This window comes from Budorcas taxicolor, chromosome 10 (assembly GCF_023091745.1).
Source record: "Budorcas taxicolor isolate Tak-1 chromosome 10, Takin1.1, whole genome shotgun sequence".
Classification (NCBI taxonomy): domain Eukaryota; kingdom Metazoa; phylum Chordata; class Mammalia; order Artiodactyla; family Bovidae; genus Budorcas; species Budorcas taxicolor.
The window spans coordinates 65,791,626-65,806,109 of record NC_068919.1 but is presented as its reverse complement, the minus strand read 5'-3'; the positions used below and the strand labels follow the sequence as shown (position 1 = coordinate 65,806,109).

The following is a 14,484-nucleotide window of genomic DNA, read 5'->3' as shown; positions in this document are numbered from 1 at the left end:
AACCTCTTCCATCCTATTGGTTCCCAAGCAGATAGTCACACAAGTAGGTGGCAGTGCCCTCTTCTGGCCAAAGCCAGACTTGCATGGCTATGGCTAAGGGGAGACGCTTGTGACTGGGGTACGGGGGCTGGTTGTCCACTTGGGAGCACGCACATCTCAGGGTTAGTCTTGTGATAGTGGATCACATTTGGGAATCCACCCTCCCTTTCCTCTTTAAAAAGGAAAGATCACAACTATGATAGTTAATTTTATGTGTGGTTAACATTTAAATCGGTACTTTTCTACCTTCAAAATGCAGGTGGGCCTTTATCCTTAAGAGCAAATACTGAGGTTTCCCAAAGATATTCTGCTTCATGGCCACAACAAAGAAACTCTGTGTTTCTAGTCTAAAGATTTTAAATTCAATACTACAACATCAAAACTTTTCCCTGAATTTTCAACCTGCCCTACAAATTCCAGACTTGTCAGAGCCCACAGTCATGTGAGCCAAATCCTTAAAATAAAACTATGTGTGTGTATGTGTGTACAGTTGACCCTTGAATAAGGTGGAGTTTGAAGAGTGAAAGTGTTAGTTGCTCAGTCGTGTCTGATTCTTTGCAACCTCATGCCTATACCCTCCAGGCTCCTCCATCCATGGAATTCTCCAAGCAAAAGTACTGGAGTGGATTGCCATTTTCTTCTCCAAGGGATCGAACCCAGGTCTCCTACACTGCAGTCAGATTGTTTACTGCCTGAGCCACCAGGGAAGATGAAACCATTATTATGTCACAAAAGTAAGTTCAATAAATCTTGGTAATTATTTGAAACAGCAAAATTATTCTTTTAAGTCTTAATATGAGGCTCCCATAAAATTTAATCTTCATCATACAGCTTATCATCAATTAACAGTTATTTGCCTTCTGACAATTTAGAAAAACTTTCACAAGATTATTTAATTGGTCAAAATCTGTTATTTTTTTTAATAGTGAAAACTTTTATACTTGGAATTAGCTGGCTGGACTCAGTTTAGATGATCCCAATTTTGCAGGCAACATCCAAAGCACCATAGGAGCCAGTCAAACATATGCCTTCTTCTCTCCGTTAGGCCTGACCAAGGTGACCTCAGCCACATCAGTGCCGTAGAGCTTCTTCACAGCCTGTTTCATGTGGTGCTTCTTGGCCTTGACATCCACAGTGAACACCAGTGAGCTGCTGTCTTCTGTTTCCTTCGCAGTTGATTTGGTGGTGAGGGGGAACTTGATGATGACATAGTGGTCAAGCTTGTTTCTCCTAGGGGCGCTCTTCCAAGGATATTTGGGCTGTCTCCTGAGCTGCAGTGTTTTGGGACTTAGGAAAGTGGGTTATGTCCATATCTTTTTTTTGTGGCTGTGGGTGCCTTTCAACACTGCTTTCTTAGCCTTCGAAGGCTTTGCTTTGGCTTCAGCTTTGGAGCAGCAGGAGCTTGCTTCCTTGCCCTCAACGCCATCTTTGAGCAGTCAAGATCTGTTTTGCTTCTTTTTTTTTTAAATTGGAGGATAATTGCTTTACAATGTTGTGTTGATTTCTGACATACATCAACATGAATCAGCCATAGGTATACGTATGTCCCTTACCTCTTGAACCTCTCTCTCCCACCTCCCACCCCTCTAGGTTGTCACAGAGCACTGAGTTTGAGCTCACTGCATCATATAGCAAATTCCCACCAGCTACTCTCTCAATTCATCCCACCCTCTACTTCACCCACTGTCTCCACAAGTCTGTTCTCTATGTCTGCATCGTCTGTTCTCTATGTCTGCATCTCTCTTCAGTTCAGTTCAGTTCAGTCACTCAGTCATGTCTGACTGTTTGCAACCCCAGGGACTGCAGCACGCCAGGCTTCCCTGTCCATCACCAACTCCCAGAGCTTGCTCAAACGCATGTCCATCAGGAGTTGGTGATGCCATCCAACCATCTCATCCTCTGTTGTCCCCTTCTCCTGCCTTCAATCTTTCCCAGCATCAGGGTCTTTTCCAATAAGTCAGTTCTGCACATCCGGTGGCCAAAGTATTGGAGTTTCAGCTTTAGCATCAGTCCTTCCAATGAATATTCAGGACTGATTTCCTTTAGGATTGACTGGTTTGATCTTCTTGCAGTACAAAAGACTCTCAAGAGTCTTCACCAATACCACAGTTCAAAAGCATCCAATTCTTCTGTGCTCAGCTTTCTTTATAGTCCAACTCTTACATCCATACACGACTACTGGAGAAACCATAGCTTTGGCTAGATGGACCTTTGTTGGCAAAGTCATGTCTCTGCTTTTTAATATACTATCTAAGTTAGTCATAGCTTTTCTTCCAAGGAGCAAGCATCTTTTAATTTCATGGCTGCAGTCACCATCTGCCACGTTTCTATTGCTGCCCTGCAAAGAGGTTCATCAGTACCATTTTTATAGATTCCATATATATTCAATAATGTATGGTATTTGTTTTTCTCTTTCTGATTTACTTCACTCTGTATAACAGTCTGTAGTTCATCCACCTCATTAAAACTGACTCAAATGTGTTCCTTTTTATGGCTGAGTAATGTTCCATATATATGTACACAGCCTCTTTATCCATCCATCTGTCGATGGACATCTAGGTTGCCTCCATATCCTAGCTATTGTAAATAGTGCTGCCATGAACACTGAGGTACAAGTGTCTTTTTCAATTATGCTTTTCTCAGGGTTTATGCCCAGGTAGTGGGATTGCTGAGTCATATGGTAGTTTTAATTCTAGTTTTTAAGGAATCCCCATACTGTTCTCCATAGTGGCTGTATCAGTTTACATTCCCACAACAGTGCAAGAGGATTCCCTTTTCTCCACACCCTCTCCAGAATTTGTAGATTTTTTGATGATGGCCATTCTGACTGGTAAGACCTGTTTTTAAAGTTAGCCCAATGGTTATATTTAGGTGGAGGGATTTTTATTTATATATATGTGTGTGTGTGTGTGTGTGTGTGTGTGTATTGTGTTTCCTTCAGTGATTCATCAGAAGGACCCATGAGACCTAGTAGCAGGTTATACTCACTGAGATTTATGATAGCAAAGGTTCAGAGCAAAAGCAGCAGGAGGAAGATATGCATTAATGGGATCCAGAGAGAGTCCACCCAGGCTTCCAATGTCCTTCCTTGTCTGAGGTCACACAGGAGTACTCTTTCACTGTTGACCACGGACTCATCTGTGAACTGTCTTTGCCCCTAGAAGCCTTGTGAGTCTCAGAGTCCAAAGTTTTTATGGGGAGCTGGTCACATAGGTATCTCCTGTTATGCAACCAATCATGAGAAGGCAAACTCAGGACCCTAACAATGAAACCAGGTGCAGACCGTCGATTTTTATGTTAGTGCAAAGCAACCTGACAAGCAGGTAATGATATGGTCCATTGCTCCAGGTGTATATAACACACCCATCAATCACTAACAGAAAGAACACTCTAAGGCCACATTCCCAGGGGTTGGCTAAGGGTTAATCACGGGTCCCTTGAATACAGGTAGTGAGTAGGCAACCAGACCTGCTGAGTTAACTCTTTCCTCACAGTCTGTATTTCCTTAAATGTCTATGATTAACCTCTATTATTTAATCAGAAAAGTAACTATTAATATAAAGGCATCCATAGTTAATGATTTTCCTTTTTAGTCATTTAATGATGCTGCTTTATGATCTCAGTATGCTTCCCTGTAGTCAGCAGAGCTGCTGAGAGAAGTAAAGTCACCCTACTAGACACTTCCTGGATGGCCAGCAGAACCCTCATACTCTGAGAAAACCGTAACAGGCTGGGACAGAGCACGGGAGACCTAGAGGGAACCACAGCAATACCTAGTTCAACTTCCCCACCTTAGAGATGAGGCAGTGGGAATACTAAGCAGGGAAAGGACTCGCCCAAGGTTCTAATTTAGGTCTTTCCATTAAAAACCCATCTTCATATTCCTGAAATGGGAAAAGACAATGTTTGATCAGTTGCTTCTGATTAACTTTGGCAGAACTGAAGGAGCCCTGCCTGAACTAAGTGTGTATGGTCCAATCTCCTTTGGTCTACATAGAGGCTTCCCATCCCTTCCCACCAGCCCCTCCGTTCTCCAGTGGCCCTACAGAGGCACCAGGACTCTGTATCTAGAACCTTGCCCATGTTATTCGGCCGGTGGTCTGGCTTAGTTTCAGCTTTACTAAAATTTCTCTCTTTCCCCGTCAGTGACTCTGTTATAGTTGGGAGATGGTATCTGTGGTGGCATCTGTCTCTCCGTGAGTGCGTGCTTAGTCAGTCATGCCCAACTCTGACCGCATGGACTGTAGCCTGCCAGGCTCCTCTATCCATGGAATACTCCAGGTGGGAATGCTGGAGTGGGTTGCCATTTCCTCCTCCAGGGGAATCCTTCCAACCCAGGGATGGAACCTGCGTCTCCTGCGTTGGCAGGTGGCTCCTTTACCACTGAGCCACCTGGGAAGGCCATCCGCCTCACCACTGGGCTGCAAATTCCTTGAAGGCCTCTTGGAATCATGGTGTCCAGAGGGTATGATTACAGGCAGTGAAGTCAAGGGTTTGAGTTCTGGCTTAGCATCTCACTGGTTTATGTAATTTGAGTGAGTTACTTAATCGAAATCATACTGCCTCCCTTATAAAGTTACTGGGAACTAGTAACTTAATTAGCATATTGTTTACCATTCTAAAATGTTCAATGAAAAGTGAAAGTGAAGTTGCTCAGTTGTGTCCGACTCTTTGTGACCCCATGGACTATAGCCTACCAGGTTCCTCCATCCATGGGATTTTCCAGGCAAGAATACTGGAGTGGGTTGCCATTTCCTTCTCCAGGAGATCTTCCCAACCCAGGGATCGAACCCGGGTCTCCCACATTGTAGGCAGATGCTTTACCGTCTGAGCCACCAGGGAAGTCCAAATGTTCAATTAATGTTGGCTATTATTTTTTTTAATAGGTATTACATTTATTTTGGCTAACTCTATTCTCTGATCTTTTTAAACAGTTTTATTGAAGTAATTGAGAGGTAGCATACACTGTATATATTTAAAGTATATAAGTTTTAACATGTACACACCTATGAAACCATAATCAAGTTAATGAATAATATATCCATAATCTCCCAAAGTTTCCTTATATCTTTTTTTAATTTAAAATACTTTATTGCTAAAAAACACTAACTTTCATCTGAGCCTTCAGCAAATTGTCCTCTTGCTGGTAGAAGGTCTTTCCTTGTATCTTTTTGTAATCCCTTTATTTGTCCTCAGGCAATCACTACTCTTTCTCGATGGATTAGCTTCCATTCCTTAGAACTGTATATAACTGAAATCATATAGTGTGCACTATTCTTTTGGCTTTTCACTAAGCATTATTTTGAGTTTCATCCAGGCTCTTGAGTGTATCAGTGGCTCAGTAATTCTCCTCTGTTGAATTTATCAACTGCTAAGTAGATATACCACAATTTGTTTATGTATTCACCTCCTGATGGACATTTGGGTTATTTCTGGTTTTGAAATATTAGAAATAAAGCTTCTGTGAACATTTGTTTACAAATCTTTGTATGGGCACATTCTTACATTTCTCCTGGGAATAGAATGGATAGATCATAAGGTAGGTAAAGATTAATTTTTTTAAAGAAATTGCCAAATTATTTGCCAAGTGTTTGTACCATTTTGCATTCTCCTCAGCAGCGTATGAGAGGTCCAGTTGCTCTGCATCATTGACGACAGTTGGTATGATCAGTCTTTTTAATTTTGGATATTCTAATAAGTGTGTAGTGGTATCTCTTTGTGATTTTAATTTTGATTTCCCTAATGACTAATGATGTTGAGTGTTTTAAAATATGCTTTTTCTTGCCATCCATGTATCTTTTTGATGAATTATCTGTTCAAAGTATTTGCCCAATTAAAATTTTTTTTAATTTTTTAATTCTCTTTCTTTTTTCTTTTTGAAATCATGAGAATGTGGTAACACATTTACAGGAGACTTGGTATTTGCACTGTTTCAATGGGGTTTTTGTTTTCTTATTTTTGAGTTTTGAGACTTTCAAATTCTTAAAGAAATACAATTTATTAGTTTTTTTTATTTTAGGGATCATGCTTTTGGTATTCTTATCCAAGGTCACAAAGATTTTCTCCTATACTTTCTTCTAGAAGTTTTATAGTTTTAAGTTTTATGTTTAAGTCTGTAAATGTTAAACTAACTTTTGTATATGGTGTGAGACATAAATCAGAGTAGTTTTTATCCCCCTTGGGTAGCCCATATTTCAGCAGTCTTAAGATAGTCCTTTCTCTGCTAAATCACTTTACATGTTTGTTGAAAAATCAATTTACCATATATGTGTAGTCTATTTCCACACTCTATTTTCCCCCCAGTGATCTATCTTCATGCCAACACTATACTGTCTTGATTACTGTGTCTTTTCCACAGTCATTTAGCTATTCTAGGTCTTCATTTTCAAATAAAATTTAGAATAAGTTTGTCAAGTTTTACACAAAAACCTGCTGGGGCTTTGAGTAGAATAGCTTTATATGTAAATTCAAGAAGAACTGACATCTTAACAATACTGTCCTCTGGACCATCGAGGATCTATTCATTTGTTAAGGTCTCCTTTAATTTTTTTTAGCTATGTTTTGTATTGATCGTTTTCAGTGTGCAGGACTTGGACTTCTGTCAGTTTCATTGTTATATATTTGACATTTTTGGAAATAGAGTAAATGGTATGATTTTTTTCTTTTTCTTTTTTTGTCTTGCTGCAGGATCTTAGTTCCTTGACCAGGGATTGAATTCAGGCATGTGGCAATGAAGGTGCTGGACTGCCAGAAATGTTCCAAAATGGTATGTTTTTTATTTCAGTTGTTTGCTAATATAAGAAATTTGGTTGATTTTTTATATATTGAACTTGTATCCAGCAGTCATGCTAACTCAGTTATTACTTAGAAGCTATCTTTGTAGACTCCATAGGATTTTCTTCATTGACAACCATGTCCTCTCTGAATAGACAGTTTTACTACTTCCTTTTCAATCTGATTGTGTTTTGTTTCTTTTTCTTGCCTTATACTGGCTTGAACCAGAACAGTGTTAAATAGAAGTGGTGAAAGCACACATCCTTCCCTTCTTCCTGACTTTAGAGGGAAAACCTTCAGTCTCTTATTTAGTATGATGTTATCCGTAGATGCCCTAAAACAGATTGAGGAAGTCCCCTTCTATTCCTAGTCTGCTAGGAGGCTTTTTTTTTCTTTTAACCAAGAATCAATGTTGGATTTTGCCAGGTGATTTTCTGCATCTATTGATACAATTTAGACTTTTTCTTTTATAGTCCTTAATATGGTGAATTATATAGATTGCTATATATAAATAATAGCTTTACTAGGATATAATTCATAGAGCATAAAGTTCACCCTTTTAGAAGGTACAATTCTGTAGATTTTACTGTATTTATAGAGTTGTGCATCCATTACCACAATCAAAATTCCATAACATTTTCATTCCCCCAAAGAGAAACTCTGTACCTACTAGGAGTCACCCTAATTTTCCCCACTGTCCCCAGGCTCTCACAATCACCTATCTACTTCTATGGTTTTGCTAATTCTGGACATTTCGTATAAATGGAATCATTCCCAATGTGGTCTTTTGTGACTGGCTTCTTTGATTTGGCATGTTTTCAAGGTTTATCTATGTTATAGCATATGTCAATATTTCATTCCTTTTTAGGTCTGAATATTTTATGGTATGCATACACCACATTTTGTTTATCTGTTTATCAGTTGATGAATCTGGATTGTTTCCACATTTTGGCTGTCATGAATAATGCTGCTATGAACATCTGTGTACAAGTGTTTGTGTGAACATGTCTTCAATTTTCTTGAGTATATACTTAAGGAGTAGGATTACTGGATCATATAGTGACTCTGTGTTTAACATTTGAAGAAACCGCCAGGCTGTTTTCCAAAGTGGCTGCATCATAACGGAAAGGTTTTACTGTTGTTGCTTTTATATTTCTGGCTGTGCTGGGTCTTGGCTGTGTGCGGGCTTTCTCTCGTTGCTGTGGGAGGGTGGGGGGCTACTCTCTAGTTGTGGTGCGCAGGCTTCTTACTGCAGTAGCCTCTGTTGTTTAGCACAGGCTCTAGGTGCATGGGCTTCAGTAGTTGTGACACCATGGGCCTGGTTGCCCCTCGGCATGTGGGATCCTCCCAGACCAGGGATCAAACCCATGTCCCCTGCATTGGCAGGTGGATTCTTAACCACTGGACCACCAGGGAAATCCCACAATGAGAAGGTTTTAAGTTATAACTTCAATTTCCTTAAAAGATAGTGCTATTTAATAGATTATTGTTTCTTCTTGAGTGAGGATTGATAGTTTATGTTTTCCAAGGAATTTGTCACTTTCATCTAAGTTGTTGAAATTATTGGCATGTGAAAGTCGCTCAGTGGTGTATGACTCTTTGTGACCCCAGATTGTGCAGTCCATGGAATTCTCCAGGCTAGAATACTGGAATGGGTAGCCTTTCCCTTCTCCAGGGGATCTTCCCAACTCAGGGATCGAGCCCAGGTCTCCTGCATTGCGAGCGGATTCTTTACCAGCTGAGCCACAAGGGAAGCCCAAGAATACTGGAGTGGATAGCCTATCCCTTTTCCAGTGGATATTCCCAACCCAGGAATCAAACCAGGGTCTCCTGCATTGCAGGTGGATTCTTTACCAACTGAGCTATGAGGGAAGCCCTTATTGGCATAAAGTTGTTAATATTTCCTTATTCTTCTTTTAGAATCTGCAGAATGTGTAAAAATGTCATCTCTCATTCCTGATACTGGTAATTTGTATTTCCTTTTTTTCCCCTGATCAGCGTGAAAGTAAAAGTGTTAGTCACTCAGTGATGTCCGACTTTTTGCGATTTCATGGGCTGTAGCCCTCCAGGCTCCTCTGTCCACGGGATTCTCTAGGCAAGAATACTGGAGTGGGTTGCTATTCCCTTCTCCAGGGGATCTTCCCCAGGGATTGAACCTGGGTCTTCTGCATTGCAGGTAAATTCTTTACTGTCCGAGTCACCAAGGAAAACCCAAACTAGCCTAGGTTTATCAATGTCATTGATTAGATCAGCTAATTTAAAAAATTTGTGTGTGTGTGTGTCACTCTGTTATGTGGAAAATTATCTTCATCTAATAACAGCCTCTAAATATACTACTAGACAAGCTGTCCCAGAATTAATGGAATATAAAAGATCACACAACAAACTGAAATGCTTGGATTACAAAGTTTATTAAATAGTCAATGTAAAGCATAGTATGAGAAACGGGTTAGAAAGAAATCTATGGCAAGATAAGAAAATTGGGGTTGCTCCCAAGTGAGCTGACCAAATTATGCAATCAAGGATTTCTCTAATTTCTCCTTTGGAATGAACCCAGGGATGGACAGCCCATTCCCCAGTCAGCACAGTGCTGACAATGATTCTTCCACTAAATGGCTTATCGAGTGTGGCAAAGTCAGGCACTTTGAAGTATATTAAGGTTATAAAAAGAAGACTGCCTCTTACACCAGGCTGGGAAAATATTAGTTTAATGGGACTGCAGAAAACCCAAATCTCTATGAAAAGGATCTCCCTGATATGGTTACCCTGGATGGTCAAGAGAGTCTAAAGACTTGAAACTGAGTTTATTGGAGTCTCTGCATTTGTCAGTGGGAACACAGCTGACTTAATCTAGTAGATAAAACTGGGGGGAAGGAAGTAGAGCCAATCACAAGTCTTCCACCCTGCTGTGTGTGCTCTGTTTCACATCCTCTACCACATGGAGACTTCTCTGATAGCTCAGTTGGTAAAGAATCCACCTGCAAAGAAGGAGACCCTGGTTCAATTCCTGGATTGGGAAGATCCCCTGGAGAAGGGAAAGGCTACCCACTCCAGTATTCTGGCCTGGGGAATTCCATGGACTGTATAGTCCATGGGGTCACAAAGAGTTGGACATGACTGAGCAACTTTCACCATCCACATGGAGGCAAGTACCCCCACTCCTGGCCCTCCCTCCTGCACACAAGGGTTGCCCACTTGGCCCTCTTGTATTATCTTCCGGTCACCCCTCTCCCAATTTGTCTCCTGCCAAAGTCCTGCTCATCCTTCAGATGGCAGCTCAAATGTCGTTGCCTCTGGCAAGCTTTACTTGACTCCTATATATTAAGTTATACTTTCCTCCCCGTCATTTATCACAAGTGTGAAAGTGAGTCGCTGAGTTGTGTCTCACTCTTTGTGAACCCATGGACTATACAGTCCTTGGAATTCTCCAGGCCAGAATACTGGGGTGGGTAGCCTTTCCCTTCTCCAGGGGGTATTCCCAACCCAGGGATAAAACCCAGGTCTCCCACATTGCAGGCGGATTCTTTACCAGCTGAGCCACAGGGAAGCCCCTATCACAAGTGTAATTAATATTATTTAGTAGTTGTCTCTTCCACTAACTTGTGAGCTGTGTGAGAGCAGAAACTGAATACTTCACTATTAAATTACTAACATTTGGCAGAGTCAGTGGTTAATAAAAATAACAGTTGAATGAAAAACTCTTGGTGCTGATATATTTTTGCTCATTTAAGTTAGGGCTGTTCTGTCTGCCTTCGTCTTAGGTCAAAGTCTTTTCAATTCCCTTTATCCAAGGCTCAGATCCTCTCACACACATTCCAAGAAATGACCCTCTTATCTATTCCCTGACCCAAGTAGCCCATCACTGTATATGGGCTAAAATCTCCCATGTAATTTGGAGCAAAGGAGCCTTGGAAAAGCAGGGCTCTCTGTTTAAAAGTGAGGTGTTGAGAGTTCCGAGTGGCCCGAGGCTGTAATGAATAGGTCTTGTGTACTCCCAAAGCCCAGCAGGAAGGAATGGTGTAGCTGTGGGCAGCCATGAAGGGAGTTGTGTTCCCAGGTATGCTGCTGCTGTCACTGGGAGTAATGCTGGGAAAGCTGTTCCAGGGTGGGGCTGGCCATTCTCTGGAATGTTGGGAACACAGGCTCCTCAGTGGTAGAATAGCTACACTCAACCTGTTTCAGTCACTTCCTCTCAGAGTACTTGCCTGCCTCTCATCCCACTGGAAACACTCATACAGTCCTTAGCCCACCCCAAAGTCAGCTGCTTTAAAACTGAGTAAAGACGGTAAAGAATCCGCCTGCGATGCGGGAGACCGGGGTTCAATCCTTGGATGGGGAAGATCCCCTGGAGAATGAAATACCAGCTCACTCCAGTATTCTTGCCGGGAAATCCCATGGACAGAGGAGCCTGGCGGGCTACAGTTCATGGGATGTCAGAGTTGGACACAACTGAGCAACGACCACATATTTACATGGGTGTGATTAGGAAACTGTGGCTGGAGCAAAGGAGCTGGAGGTAAGGACTGTCTCCCTCTTGTATTCCCCCTTTTTTTTTTCCTGCACTGGGGCTTCACTGTGGTGTGTAGGCTTTCTCTTGTTGTAGAGCATGGGTTCAGTTGGGTTCCAGGATGTCGGCCTCTCCAGTTGCCTTGAGCTGGGTTATTGCCCCATGGCACATGGGATCTAGTTCCCCACCAGGGATTGAACCCGCATCCCCTGCATTGCAAGGCACATTCTCAACTACCAGGGAATGTCCCAGGCCTTTTCCTGAAGTGCCAGATGCCTTGAATGGAGACCTGCGTCACAGAGGGGAAAGAATGCAGCCGGGGGCACTCACAGAGCTGAATTTTACCCTGGGACTCAATGGGATAATGCAATTCAAGCCCTTCGGAGACTGTAGTGCTCAAAACATGATAGCTGTTCAACTATTAGGTGCTTCCTGGGTCTTCTCAGTCAACTGCGCCTCCTGCATCTGGAACATCACACTGGATGAAAACGGCCTGTTTACTTTTCTTTTTCCTCTGCTAGACTGTAACACATAGAAAAAATGCCTTCCAGGTTCCATGATACGTTCATATTTGTTGAGTGCCTATGACATCAAGCAGTAAATTCTTTACCTGGATTACTTCATTTAATTCTTAAAACCCTGTGGAGGTAGGAATTATTGTTATCATCCAATGTGATATATCTTGTTCTAGTCACTAAATTGTGTTCAGCAGTTTTGCAACCCTGTGGACTGTAGCTTGCCAGGCTCCTCTAGACAGTGTATTAAAAAGCAGAGACATTACTTTGCTGACAAAGGTCTGTCTGGTCAAAGCTATGGTTTTTCCAGTAGTCATGTATGGACGTGAGAATTGGACTATAAAGAAATCTTGAGTGCTGAAGAACTGATGCTTTTGAACTGTGGTGCTGGAGAAGACTCTAAAGAGTCCCTTGGACTGCAAGGAGAGCAAACTAGTCAATACTAAAGGAAATCAGTCCTGAATGTTCATTGGAAGGACTGATGCTGAAGCTGAAACTCCAATACTTTGGCCACCTCATGCGAAGAACTGACTCCTTGGAAAAGACCCTGATGCTGGGAAAGATTGAAGGCAGGAGAAAAGGGGGCTGACAGAGGATGAGATGCTTGGATGGCATCACCGACTCAATGGACATGAGTTTGAGTAAGCTCTGGGAGTTGATAATGGACAAGCCTGGCGTGCTGCAGTGCAGGGGGTTGCAAAGAGTCGGACATGACTGAACAACTGAACTGAACTGACTGAGGTTCCTTTGTCCATGGGATTTCCCAGGTAAGAATACTGGAGTGGTTTGCCATTTCCTTCCTTAGGGGATCTTCCTGACCCAAGAATTGAACCTGGATCTCCTGCATCTCCTGCACTGGCAGGCAGATTCTTTACCACCGAGCCACCAGTAAGTGGTATATATGCCTGGTCAGGTTCCAGAACCTGTGCTCTTTACACTGTACAAATACGACCTCATCCTCACTCTAATTATGTTTCCCTCCCTTTTCTCCATTTATCCTGCCACCACCATGGAACATATCCTCCCAATCATCTCCTCCTGTGTGTGGAGACTGTCTTTACTCTAGGATTCTCTTTGTACTAACCTAACCCAATGCCTTATATAATCGGATGCTTTATAATCACTTCTCCACTTGCCTCATGCTGGGTTTAGGTATCTGTTATACTTTCACTAGACTGAGTGGACCACTGGACAGACTCTATGCTTTTGTGGGGTTTTTTGGCCACACTACAGCATATAGGATCTTAGTTCCTTGACCAGGGATTGAACCTCTGCCCTCTGCAGTGGAAAAGTAGTGACCTAACCACTGGACCACCAGGGAGTTCCTGTGCTTTTGTGTTCTTAATGACAACCATCTGTTTCCTAAAGCAACTGAGATTTTGTTATTAGGAAAAAATAAAACATTGATACTAGGTATGACTGTATGCTACTGATATATATCTGAATTCTGGCCTTTCTACCTTTCTTAAAGAGGGTCTGTGTGAAACTGGGGTTTCCTTTCAGTATTATGTGCTCAGGCTCCATATGCTTTAGCATATAAATTGTACATCCCAAAGAGTATTACATATTTTTGGAGCCAAATAAAATAGAGTGAATACTCATGTATAGCCATCATCCCTATCAACAGAACAGTATCAGACTCTATCAAGTCCTCATGCACACATCCCAATTGCCTCTCCTTCCAACTGTCCCCCTGGTAAATGCTAATATGCTTTTCATTAAACAGAGTATGAGTTGCTTGAGAGCAATAATTTTCTAACCAGTAAGTCAGATGTGACCCCCATGTGCTTTGTTATGAAAGGTACTAGCAGCAAATGGATATTCAAACGAAGTATTTTGAGGTTTCACTTTCTATTCAAACATTTCATCAGATGTTTTCAGTGAGCTGTTTCCAGTTCTAACTTCACCACCACTGCGGCATAATAATGCACTAAGCACAGATGTGTCAACTAAATTGTGGTCAATGTGAAAAATTTATTTTTGCCACAGCGGGGGACATGTGCTTTTATGACAATGCTGTCAGAATGCTAAGCTAGGAAGATGCTGCAGGTGGTGAAGATCAGTATTCAAACCGTTGGTGTACCAGTACACCACCACCAAGGAGAAATGGTTTCCTTGACTCCAAGAACTTTGCCATGCAACCATGTGAGAAGACTTGAGAACTTGGTTGTGGCAGCAGAAATTCTTCTAACAGCTTGATGAAGACTAGTGTGGTTAACACCTGAAGCACTGAATCCTTACAGGAGAGCCACGTTTTGATAATCAATGTGCCTCAAAACAAAAAAAATGGAAAACTACTACTCCTGCCAACTGTTACTCTAGATATTTCTGAAGTGGTTTAACAAGTTTTCATCATTTATTTCCTGCCACTAATATACCCTATGTTGATAATTTCACTGTCCCCTCCCCTCTACTATCATTGTGAATGAGAAGCACTCCTATCAGCCCAGGACTGGAGATGAAATGCAGTTCTACCAGAGATTTGCTGTTTCTATGCAGCAGCTAAAGAGCCTCTGAAACTGGACATAGTTTTCAGCATCACTCAGTTTGTGACAGGATTAAGTCAGGAAAGAACTTGGAGCTTTAAGGGAAATTGCTTCCAGAAATAGGGGGGGAAAAAAAGACATTTGAGGCTATGAGGCAGAAACC

At 41.8% G+C, this 14,484-nt stretch overlaps 1 pseudogene; it reads right to left on the bottom strand.

The window, feature by feature from the left end:
* Positions 1-1,005: 1,005 nt before the first annotated feature.
* On the bottom strand, positions 1,006-1,465 carry LOC128054458 (60S ribosomal protein L23a-like; annotated as a pseudogene).
* Positions 1,466-14,484: the final 13,019 nt, after the last annotated feature.